A 12,917-nucleotide genomic window follows, 5' to 3' on the forward strand; every position below is an offset into this window, starting at 1 on the left:
CAAGATTTACGGCCAGTTGTGATGCTTTCTGCCTAATGACGTGATCGGTGACTGTAGCTCCATGAGCACATGCTTGCGTAAACCATTGCGTAAGCGCTTCGTTAACGTTCTTATGCACGGATTGGCGCTTTTGTTTATGATTAGCGTTTCCGTTCATTTGCATGCAAGATCTGAGATCGTCTTCTTTCTTGAGAATTTTTTGCTGCTGTTGAATAACCGATTCTGTATTTTTTGGCTGCAGTGGCCAGTTTGAATTTCTTCACTTTGAGTTTGACATCGGTGATGAGCTCCAACTGTTCAGAAAGGTTCAGTTTTTCGTTGAGATACCGACATCACTAATCGCAATGATCGCAAGCAAACGGGTTTCAATGGCAAAATGAACAAATTTCTAACTTAAGAATGGGTAAAGTGAAAGTGCTGTCCAGATAAATGCAACGACAAGCAAAGTCGACAAAAAAGCGGACGGCGCTACCGTTAGGCACACAAAGCAAATCATAAAGTAGCATCTCCTACAAACACAGACTGTAGACTGGTCAAGATTAAGTCATTGAACTTCTCTCTCTAACTCACCTCTGTTTGACTCATTTACGACATCACACTGTCACTCAAAATGAACTCTTATATTGGGGAGCACAGGACTAGAGAAAATATCTTATATCCGGGTCTAATTTACATACATTAACACAAGCTCGAATTTGGGACCAGACAAAATCTCTCTTATATCCGGGTGTCATCAGGGTTACACTGTCATTGAAAAAATATTTTATCTGATTTTAATTATAACAATTATTGCGAAAATTTCAAATGTAATATTTTCCTTGTAAACATTAGCGTAAGAAAGTTTTTTATAATCTTGAGAAAAATAAAATGAAAAAATTGAATACCAGGGTCACTAAGAAAAAAATAATAAAAAATAGGATAATTTCTACTAAAGATTAATTTGGAGAAGTGCGAGTGAGCAACATTATAAAAAAAAATACATTTTATTTAATCTATATATAAAAGCGAAAATGTGTGTATGTATGTTTGCTTTTTGTGTATGTCCAAGAAAGGCTTTTTTTCAGAGAAGCGGTTGGTCGGCTCGCAACTTCTTAAAACTTTTTATATCACATAGAAATTATAATATCTCCGAGTTAACAACGGAGCTCACCTGTCTATTTAATTTGCTCGACTTCGGGAAGATAAATATTCAACATTTGTCGCTCGCCGCATGTGGATTAGGCTTTTTCCTATAATAAAAGCGACACTAATTCTGGCGGTATTTTCCGTCTATCAGCAGAAATGTCCAAAAGCAATCAGATTTGATCAATGTGGAAATATTTTCCTTATATTAAACAATTATTATTCAAATTGGACAAGGGGAGCTGCCCCCCCCCCCCAACATCTTGGAGAAACAAAAATAAAAAAAGCTTTCGTAGTAAATGAAATACTATCCCGCAGTCAAAGTTGACCTCATTAAGTCATTAAAACGTGCACCTGCCAAATTTAACTAATTAAATAAATTCAAACGTGTTTCCGTTAGTGGTTAAAGTCGCACACTTTTTTTTTTTTTACACTTTAATTTCCCTCAAGGGTTCGGGTTCGATCCTCATACTCACCTACCAAAACTTTTTTTTTAATTTTAACCCCCCCCCCTCCTCAGAGTTTTGATTTACCCAAAACCACACACCTCCAAACACCCGGGCAACGCCGGGTACCCCCCCCTAGTCTATATATATAAAAGCGAAAATGTGTGTATGTATGTACGTTTGTATGTCTCGCAAAAACTTTTGACACGGGTCACGGATTTTCACGAGATCGGTATCATTTTAAAGTTCCAACCTTCGCCCGACAAATTGGCCAAAAACATTAATTTCTTCACCCTAAAATCGTCAGTTTTCTACAGGGAGAGGTCAGCAAAAACCGTCCTCTCATGACAAGTTCGCTTCTACGCATGCGTCATACGACGTCGGAACATGATTTACTTTAAATATTAAAAAAAAACAGACACAATTTTGTCGACGTCATCTTAGCTCAGTTGCTTAGAGCGCGGCCTCATTATCTAAAGGTTTTGGGTTCGAATCGTGGTGTGAGATGTCTTTTTTTAATTTTTTTACGATTTTTTAAATTTAAATATTGAAACAGAGTTATTTAAGCCATTTTTCACGTGTTTTTTTTCTTCTTTTTTTTTTGGGGGGGGGGGTTATTTTTAAGATTTTTTAACGAAGTTTTAACGTTCGTTTTTCTGTTTTGCGTTTTCTTTTTTTGTTTTTCCCATTTAACATCATTCATTTGCCTTACGTTAGGTTTTTTGTGTTTTTTTCAATATATTTACTTCGCTTATTCTTATGTTTTGATTAACACTCCCACCCCGCCCGAGCACACACACCTCGAAACACCCAGGCAACGCCGGGTACCATTCACTAGTTATTAACAAATAATGCAATTTTACTTTTATTTCAAAAGGATTAAATTAATTGATCATTACGACACATTTAAGAATAAATCGAGTCACGTAAATAAATAAAATAAAATCGGGGCTGTAGGCATTTTACAAACATTTTATTTCACATTCTAAGAAAAAGCATTAATAAACAGATTTCATCAATATTTTCAGACTATTACCAAATTTGGGAATTTTTAATCAATAAATACTAATGTTAAAAATATGCCTCTGAATTTAAAAAATAAAATTAAACATCAGTCGTTATAAAAATAAAGTCTTAGTTATATACATTGAAAATTGTTTTTAATAATTCTTTTTCAATATTCATTCGGTACTTGTACAGCTTAATCAAGACATTAAAAAATGAAAATATTGAAAAAAAGGTTATATTGAACGGAAGATCTCCGGAAAAAAAATTTCACTTAATTTGATCGAGTAGTTTTTTTTTTACAGTGGAAAAACACGTTTTTATGAGAGCGCGTTGAAGGCAGATATCTTGGATTTTAGTAACGCCACAGGGAGATAACTCCAATTAAAGCACCGACACTCCGTCCCCATCTTTTAATTCTTAAGAATCGAACCTTTTGCTCGGTATCATAACAAATGTTTTTTTCGCTGTAAAAAAAAAAAAAAAAAATGATGAAATTAAGTGAAAAATTTTTTTCGGAGAACTTCATTCCATAACGGATACATACAATTTAAACTTTTTTCGATATTTTCATTTTTTAATGTCTTGATTAAACTGTACAAGTAACATTCATTCTTATTACTTAAAAAAAAAAAAATTACCAAAATTAATATTTTTTATAATCTTTAAAAATACAAAACTTAAGGTATAATAATAGGTACCTCCAACGCGCGCCACAGTTTTAACCCCCTCCCCTGTATGTAACACGATGTAATTGTAATTTAATATTATCATACTGACTTTTTTACCATTTAAAACAAGAAGCTTCAAATAAACTTAATATTTTAAAACATTTTTTACAGCACACAAAAATAATGAAAATGCGAGACAAAAATCGTGTTTACATTATCGACACTTTAAAACAACGTTCCTATGTAGTGACGTTTTTTAAGCCGTAGACATCCCCATGTTTTAAAAATCTAGCAAAAACCAAATAATAGTTATATATTCCTGAAATTTTCGATATTTATTCGTTATTAAATAAACTTATATAATAAAAGTAGGCTTTGTTAAATATATTAGAATTTCTTTTTCTTTAGATATTTTACCCCCCCCCATATTTCATGTTACGAAAATTAAAAAAAAATAAATAAATAAATAAATAAATGTAGGTAGATAAAAATTTCAACATTTTTTAAAGTTGAAAAGATCAAATAATTAAAAAAATAATTATTTTTATATACATATATAATGGGTACGGGCAATTAATGGCAGGGGGGGGTCATGGTTTTTAACGCCGGTTAATCATAATAATTTTTTTAATTTTCGAGTACTTTTTTTTATTGTATTTGAAAAATTATAGTTTAAAGGTAATTTCTCAAAGAAAAAAGTGTGTGAAATAAAAAATACATGGAATAATTTTATCTCAAATCTGAAAAACCCTAGATTTCACGTAAAAATTCATTATGACAAAAATCGTGTTTACATTTTTCTGGCAAGAAAAATATAAGTTTTCTGGAATTATTTCCAAGTTAAGTATTAAGTTAAAGTCTTAAGAAAATGAATTAATACAATAAATGTACTTAAATTTTGCTGAAAAAAGTAATAATTATCCAGAAATGTATCACTGGTAGGAACGAGCATTGTTTATCGTATCCATAAAACCTCTGGCGGCAAAATTGAAATATGTATGGAAGGACAAATTAGACATAATTTATGCCTTTATTTAACATTATTTCGGCATATAGAGCGTTTTTTTTTTTTTTTTTTTTTTTGAATCGCAGACCCTCCTTCCTTCATTTAAAAATGCATAAAAGCTAATTCATTAATTATACTACTGACAATTTATTCTTTGAAAAAAAAAAAAAAAAAAAAGGTTAGCACCATTATTTATTAATATTAATACAGAATGACAATTGGTTAAGAAAACAAATTATAATCATTGAAAAAATTACACACTGAAAAACTACAGACTTACGTTAAAATTTATCATAATGTTTACGTGAAATTTAAAGTTGATAAACACAAACAGGTTGGTAGTTGAAGAGAAGAGGAGGGTGGGCAAAACAGACTAGTTTTGTTTTCAACTCTGTACATCCGTACTTATCGACATGGAACGTTCGTATAATTTTTGCCATTTTTTAATTAAATTATTTTTCTATGCTCCTGTTTTTCAATTTAATGTTTTTTTACTTTATTTTCCAAGATTATATGAACATTATTTTACGTTGATAATTATACGTTCTTGCGTGCAATGGAAATGTTAGAATCTTACATGTAAAGATTACGTTAAAAATGTAAGCGTAAAAAAAAGTAGAAATAATTTTTGTGATTATAATTTTTTTTTGTGAAAATATTATATAAACAATGTTTAATTCAATGATAATATTAATAGTTCGAGAAATTTTTTTCTTCGAGTTATATCGAATTCATTAATGCAGACTTCAAGGTCATTTTTCGTAATGTTCCTGTAAAAATTATTTTATTTTATTTTTATTGTTACAAATTACAATGCTTTATTTATATATAAAAAAGCAAAATTAAATTCTTGCGCTTTTTATTTACTACTGAAAACCATAACTTTAGTAAAAGTATTTTTTGTTTAAAACAAAATAATACATTTTCACTAAGATTTAAATAAAAATAATTAGTTCATTATATTCCACGATCATTATTTGATAAATACTGAAAATTTCATTAAAATTGGTTAATTTTCTGATTTTTGGTGAATTTTTAAGTAAAGGGAGGGGCCAAAATGTTTATATATTTTGAGCAGCGAGCGGCATTCATTTTGCCCGTATCTAATATATAAAATCCTATTATTTTTTTCACTGACCTTAAAGTTATAGATAAAATTGGACATAAAATCAATATTATTATGTTAAAAAAAATAAAATAAACAAATTTTCTTTATTTTTTTTCTCGGTAATATAATTATTTGAATTACAAACAGAATTCTAAAAAATAATTATTTTTAAAAAGTTTTAAATGATATTAATTCAAATATATTACGCCATATGAAGTTTAAACAGATTTTTTTATAAACAGGTAACATATATTGAGCGAGTTTCTAACAGTATTTTGTCTAGTTTTATATTTATAGCACCTTTCCCCAAACTTACCGTGTTAACGAGAGAGTCGTTTGCAAAATTGCAAAATTTAACTGATATTTGTTGTCAGCATACCCACTCGCAAATACTATTTAAAAAAAAAAAAGGGAGGGGGTCAGTGTCCGTTGCAGAGAAGTAGATTTAGTTATCAATAAAAGTCGTCATTTAATAAGAAAATTGTGGAGGTGAGGTGGACCAAAAAGTTATCCGCTCATGTAAATTAAAAATGTTTGTAAAAGTGAGAAATTATCAATAAATGGTTTAGTTCTTTTATTATTATTATTTATGAAAAAAAAGTCAGCGCAAATAAATAAAAACAGCCTATCCTGCCTTGACAGAGTACAAAATAGACTTCGTGGCTTAGTGGGGGATGTCCTTTTCTTTTCCCTGCAACCTCTCTCCCACAGAAGAGACGTTGCGAGTCTGTCTTTGTTTTATCGTTATTTCCATGGCAGGTGCTCGTCTGAGCTCCAATCTATGGTCCCCCCCCCCCCGGCCAATCTTTCACGAAAAACACCCGTCTGGCTGAATCCACTGTCAATAATTTTCCCCACTCTTTATCTGTGCCTAAATCAAAACGTAGATTCCATGAACAAAGCTTCTTTCTTAGAACTGCACGCGGTGCGCCGGTGCGGTGCACGCCTGTGGAACTCTTACGTCTGCCTGCTTCCCACCTGACTACAACCTGGATGTCTTCAAGTCCAACGTAAACAAATTCCTAATGAACCGCATTGAAATGAACCGCCACCTCAAGTAAACACTTCAATAAATCTCCACACTAACGTACTGTACTGTACTTGCAATAACCCTTATCCCCGAGTGGCTTCCGGGCCTTGATAAGTGGTGACCACCGTGTAAAGAAAAAAATAAATAAATAAATGTTTGTAAAAGTGATAAATTATCAATAAATGGTTTAGTTACTTTTTTATTCATGAAGTTAAGCCAACGTAAATAAATAATGTTTGTAAAAGTGCGAAAGGCAACGTAAGTAAAAAAAAAAAATGTTACGTGCGCATGCGTTAGCCTTTAATAAAAGGGGGGGGGGGCTAAGGAAGCGACCATTAAATAATTCTGCTGTTGAACTCAACGCCAAAGGAGTAACCTTTTTTTTAAACATTTATTTTAAAACAAATAAAAACGAAATACTTTCAATGTCTTTTAATTAAAAAAAAAAAAGAAGAAAAGTGAAATACTTTATTTTTTATAAACTATAAAACTTTACTTGGTTTCTTTAAGATCCAGCAATACTTCTGTTAAATCCGGTTATATGAAGTTCACTAAACCTCGATTTAACCCGATTTGCAACAAGCCGAAAGAAAACCACACAAAATGAAACACCAGATCCAGAAAAACAGATTTATTTGCATAGTGTTTGCGTGTATTTTTTTTTTTTTTTTTTTTTTTTGTGTGTCAAAATCAATTGTAAACATAACATCTTATAATGACCATAAATAAATAAAGAAATAACAAAGAAAAATAAAGCAACCATATAAATAAATCAGCTCCTGCGTTTCTGGTTTCCGGGTTTCTATGGTCGCCTTTTTGGCTGTCGTAAACTAGTTACTGGATTTTACGGAGAAAATATGGGTTTATATTACTGTACACAGATTCGAAAAAGTTGTCAAAAAACAAATATATAACAAATAAATGTTATCAAAGGCAAGATAAGTTACTTTTCTACCTAACTGGATATAATTTTCGTGTTTTTATTCAATGTAACATGTTTATTCAGCTCGAAAAGCATACAGTGTTTACCGATGTATTGGAAAATTCAAGATGGCGCCCGACTCTCTCTTTAACACGGTAAGTTCAGGAAAAGATGTTATAAATAATAAACTAGACGAAATACTGTTAGAAATTCGCTCAATATATGTTACCGTGACATAACTTGACATATATTCGGTGTTTTCTTAATAGTATTTTGTCTAGTTTATTATTTATAACACCTTTTCCCAAACTTACCATGTTAAAGAGAGTGTCGGGCGCCATTTTGAATTTTCCAATACATCGGTAAACACTGCATGTTTTTCGAGCTGAATAAACATGTTACATTGAATAAAAACACAAAAAAATGTATCCTGTTTGGTAGAAAAGTAACTTATCTTATAATATTTATTTGTTATATATTTGTTTTTTGAGAACTTTTTCGAATCTATGTGTACAGTAATACAAACCAGAAAATATTTGAAGCATCGTTGGTTTTTAATATTTATATTATAATAATAAATGAAGAAAAAACTTCTTAGCCTGACGTTTTAATAAAATAAATGGGTGCTAGTGCAGTGCACTTACTGATCCGCGCTATTTTTAAAATCGTATTTCCAAGTTTAATTAAAGTTTTATGATATGTTTTTTATTTAATTGTAACGTTAAAGTATAGAATAGTTACAAAACACCCTGCCCTCCTCAGGTTAAGAACGGCTTTTTAAATAATAACGTTATTATTTCAGCACGGATCAATAAGTGTACTAGTACGAATAAATGTAATAAAAAATGCCGAACGACAGATGGTTTCGATATGCCGAAGTCGATGAGGTGAAAGGGAAGAGCAATCAACTACTACGTACCAGCATTCTCGCCCGTGAACTTTGAGTTCGTGTTATGGTTGAAATTAATAAAAATGTTTTCGTCCCATTTATTACCAAATAAATTCTAGTTTTTATTAACTTGTCGCTGGCACTTCGTATTAACAAGGATTCCATTTGCTTGTAAATTAGATTCGATTAAATTGCTAGAATTGTGTCCCTTTTTGATGCTTCTGCTGACAGCCATCTTTTGGGCTCGAAACTAATCAGCACATAGTGACCTAATTTATCCGGGGGGGGGGGGGGGAGACATTGCTTAACAAAAACAATATATTTTTAGATCATTTTGCGACCCATAACTCCTAAGTATATCTTCGTTTGAAATATCGTTAGTTAAATTTAAACAATTAAAATAACGATTGCATAAATATTTTAAATGAAAAGAGCCCCCCCCCCCCGTCAAGAGTAGGGTAAAAAAAATAAAAAACAATTCGTTGTCAACAAAGAAAATAAAAATTAAACTTCCAACATAAAAGAAATTCACGAGTTTAAAAAAAACAAAATGTTACTATTTACATGTTAAGAAAAAATGTGCATTCGTTCTTTTTAATTAATAGGTCAATAATAGCCGTCTATTATTGTAGTAGTATCCATAAGAGCAGTGATCTATATCACGTACGTACATAAAGTTGAAATCACAAATTTCTAGTCAAACCACGTGACATGGCCACAAAATGTGAGTTTGTTTTTATGCCATAAAAGTTATAAATATTAAATTTAGATTTTAAAATCTTAATTTGTATTGTATTAAAGAAAAAAGTGAGTATCACTGATACTCACTTTTTTCGGTATTATTATACAAACACCGTGACAGCGTTAGGGTTAGGGTTAATTCGCTGTCACGGTGTTTGTATAATATTACCCTTTTTTCTTTAATACAATACAAATTAAATGTTGTTTACAGTAATAAATATATTCAAAGGGTTAATTTTTTGCCTCGACACCGGTCATAGAGTATGACGTAACACACCTTTACTCAGAACAAGGCTGGATCTTCGGACCCCATCATCCGTTCGTTCACATTATCGAAACTGATTTAAAAAAAAAAAAAAATAAAATAATAATAATTACCCCGTTTATACCTGAGTAAAAACGCGGTGGTCTCTATTCCGAGCATTCGGTAAAAGCGTGGATTCAAGATGTAGAAATATGTGGTGTAGAAATATGTTCAAGCGGAATCGGGAATTAAATTCGAAGGATCCTAAGTTTTTTTTGTTTTTTTTTTTTAAATTGGGACGCTGAAAACCGGTTATGGTTCAATTCATTATGATACTAAAGAAAAAGAAATATCTCAATTGCATTAAATCGGAAATAATTGCAGGAAGGGAATATGTTGTTGCAACAGTTTGAAATAGTTAAAATTGAAATTGGAGAATGGCCATTTTGCAGGAACGAAAGTGGTCAAAAAACTATATTGCAAAATGTCCGGTGCCAGAGCTCGGACAGTCGTGTTAAGAAAATCAATATTAGGTACTTAATTGTCATGTCGAAAATAGCAATATTGCTAAAAATTACGAAAATTCATCGAATAGAAAGTTATTTATAGTTAAAAATATTTTTACGGAAAATTGGGTAAAATTGCATTTTTGGTACTCACGCACTTATTGATCCGTGCCGAAATAAAAACGTTATTTAAAAAGCTATTCTTAACATGGGGAGAGTGTTTTTTTGTCTATTCTGTACTTTAACCTTACAATTGAATAATAAAAAAAAAAACATCATAAAACTTTAAACTTGGAAATACGATTTAAAAAATAGCGCGGATCAGTAAGTGCATTTAAAGCACCGCATTTTTTTTTTTTTTTTAAGACATTTACTTGTTCATGGCGTGTAATATTTGTCTATAGCGACAGATTTTTTTTCTTATTTTGAAGTGATAATCGAGTCTTCATAGACATCCCGGCCATCTTTTGTTCGCCGGCAGCTTCCAACATTACTCGTTTTTCGAATCAAATTAACAGTTTTGTATAACTTTTTAGATTTAACTCATTTTTCCAAACTTCACGTATTTAACGGTCAGCTCGCCGCCATTTGTCTTTGTTTTTTATATAAATCGATAAACAATGTATGATTTTCGAACTGATTAAACTTTTTAAAGCGAGTTAAACCACTAAAAACTTTTCCAGATAGGTAAATTTTTACGACGTGCCCCAGCGTAAACACCAACATATATATATTTTAATGCTTTGACCACTTTTTCGTACCTTGTAAAACAAACCCCAAAAAGTTGTTTGAATAATTCAAATATCAATAAAATAAAAAGTAAATTAGTGTTTTTTTCTTTTTCTGCGATTGCTTTTCAAATGTTCTAATTACTGGCATTTAAACTAATTATAGGCAGCCATGGGGGATGATCTATATAAACACCTAATAAACACTAATGGTACTTGTTTTCAATCTTGTTAAATAATATGTTTAAAAAAAAATGGTGCAGTCAGTGTTCAAATTTAAAACATCCTCAGCTAAATCCTCTCCCCCTCAATAAGATTCTATTGGGGAGAGGAGAATTTTTTATAGGTTATAACGTGTAAACATGTAAACACCCTGAAAAAATTCGGAATAACCCTCCCCCCAACCTCGAAAGCTGGTCTTAACATAGGGAGATTAGGGGTGTTTATACTACCTTGGGGTACATAGTAATTAGTTCTTTCCGGAAATAATTATTTAGTTTGAATTCTTTGTTATTTATTTCATGCTTCGGTCATAGTTTAAAATACTGATTCTGATGAAAGGTGCCCGAAAAATAAATAAACGGCGTCTCCATTTTCTGTAATATTGTAATACAAGTACAGAATTGAGTATTTTCGGAAATTTTTTCCAACGCTAAAATATGACAGTGCTGTGATATTCATTTTTACCATACTCGAAAACCTATAAAAGTCGACATAGTTGGAAAAAAAGTAAAAATTTACCCTAACCCCTTTTTTTAAAAACGGGGATATTCATCGGTCATGTGAAAGAGATGGCCACAAAGTGGGTTTTCAAGTTAGTAGAACGTTATAATTGAAAACTGATCCCCAACGAAAAAGTCATAAAATAATAAAAAAAAGAATGGTCCGAAAATAGTTAATAGTAAAACAAACCCGTTATTTTTATCACTAAATCTAAATCCAAGTGGCAAGGTCGTAAAAGCCACACGTAATCGCCTAAAAAAGTACATTCCCCAGAAAAAAACGCACAAAATTTACATCCCAAATTTTATCCTAAAACGCTAGAATGGCCCGGAAATGGTGTATCAGTTTATGTTAAATTTATATACGAAATTAATCCCTCGCTCTAAATTTTAAAATTATTTTTATGATTCTTTCCATGTTTTTCGGGGTGTTAATGCAACTTTACAAAAAGAGTAAACGAGTGATGCAGAAAAAAAATAAGAGAAACAGAGTCAGGAAACAGACAAACAAACAAATCGCATTATTTTTTTGTGTGCATAAAATAAAATGTTATTGTTTTGAATGTGTTCAAATATCCTTCGAGAAAATTTTACAGATTTCTTGGCACTTATGTTACCCTGCCGAAATAACATTTAGAAAGCCATTCTTAGCATGGGGAGAGGAGAGTGCTTTGTAATTATGTACTTTCACCTAACAATTTAATAAAGAATTTTAATTAAAAAATATTTTTAAAAAATTAAAAAAAAAAAAAAAAAATAGCGTGGTAACATAAGTGCATAAGCACCATGAATTTTTTTTTTTAATGTTGATAAATAATAATAATGATCACCGATTTTGTGTCCATCTCATCAACATAAAGGCCATAACAAGGAACGAAGGTCAAAAATATCAGATTTATAAATAAAAGTAAAATAAAAAATATGCATTTAATAATCAACAAATAATTAAAACTAAAAAAATAATTTGTTTTTATTATATTATTATCAAAAATATTTGAATTCACAATAAAAATTGAAAATTAAAAAAAATTTCGTCAAACAACGACGATTCGGATTTCCAAGATGGCCGACATTCTAAAAGCCAGCTTAGTTTTTCACTGCATTCGTTGATTAAATCTAAAGTTTGCAAACAAAAAAACAAAACAAAAAGCACTCGATTTTATATAAAAATACGGAGAAATAATTATATTTTTCAAAAATACTAAGCATATAAAATGGACGCGTCGTGATATATGTTTATATTTATCAAAAGAGTTGTCCCCTCGTCGCGTTTCGTCAAACATCGCAGAAAAAATGAAGCAGTGGTTTGCTTCTGCGACATTAAACCCCGATAAATATTTTAAGGCAAGCCATAAAATAAATAAAGCAGGAGAGAACATATCTTCATCGAAATAAAATGAGTGAAATTAAAAGTGTTTACTTACATACAGTCTAAATAATAAGGTATCCAATACTACCGGTATAAACACGTTGAGAAAGATAATATCATAGGAGATGAAATAGTACAAAAACAAAAAAACAGACTATACACTAAAAATAATACGGAAGCCCAATCGCAAAATAATTTTTTGTATATAGTTATCCTATTATTGCAGTTCTAGTTTTTACTTAATGTATTTGTATTGTATAGTATACTGATATTTAATGCATATATATTTTTTCCGCTTATTTTTTGTAAAAAAAGACTAATTATAATAATTATTTTAAAAATAGTTTAATAACAATAGGACTCCATATTTTAAATGAACTTATAGTTGTAATAGGTGATTTCAATGTT

General features: G+C 30.6%; 1 protein-coding gene across 3 annotated transcripts in view; it reads right to left on the reverse strand.

The window, feature by feature from the left end:
* The window catches only part of LOC145261273 (uncharacterized), a 100,441-nt gene extending 87,769 nt beyond the window's left edge, over positions 1 to 12,672 (reverse strand). For 2 of the 3 annotated variants that reach the window (XM_080119745.1, XM_080119747.1), the window contains exon 1: positions 12,565 to 12,672. The gene's annotated coding sequence lies outside the window, so the exon portion shown is untranslated. The remainder of the gene's footprint in view (positions 1 to 12,564) is intronic. The other variant, XM_080119746.1, reaches the window with a different exon arrangement.
* Positions 12,673 to 12,917: the final 245 nt, after the last annotated feature.

This window comes from Euprymna scolopes, chromosome 37 (genome assembly GCF_053919585.1).
Source record: "Euprymna scolopes isolate OS-2025 chromosome 37, ASM5391958v1, whole genome shotgun sequence".
Lineage (NCBI taxonomy): Eukaryota > Metazoa > Mollusca > Cephalopoda > Sepiida > Sepiolidae > Euprymna > Euprymna scolopes.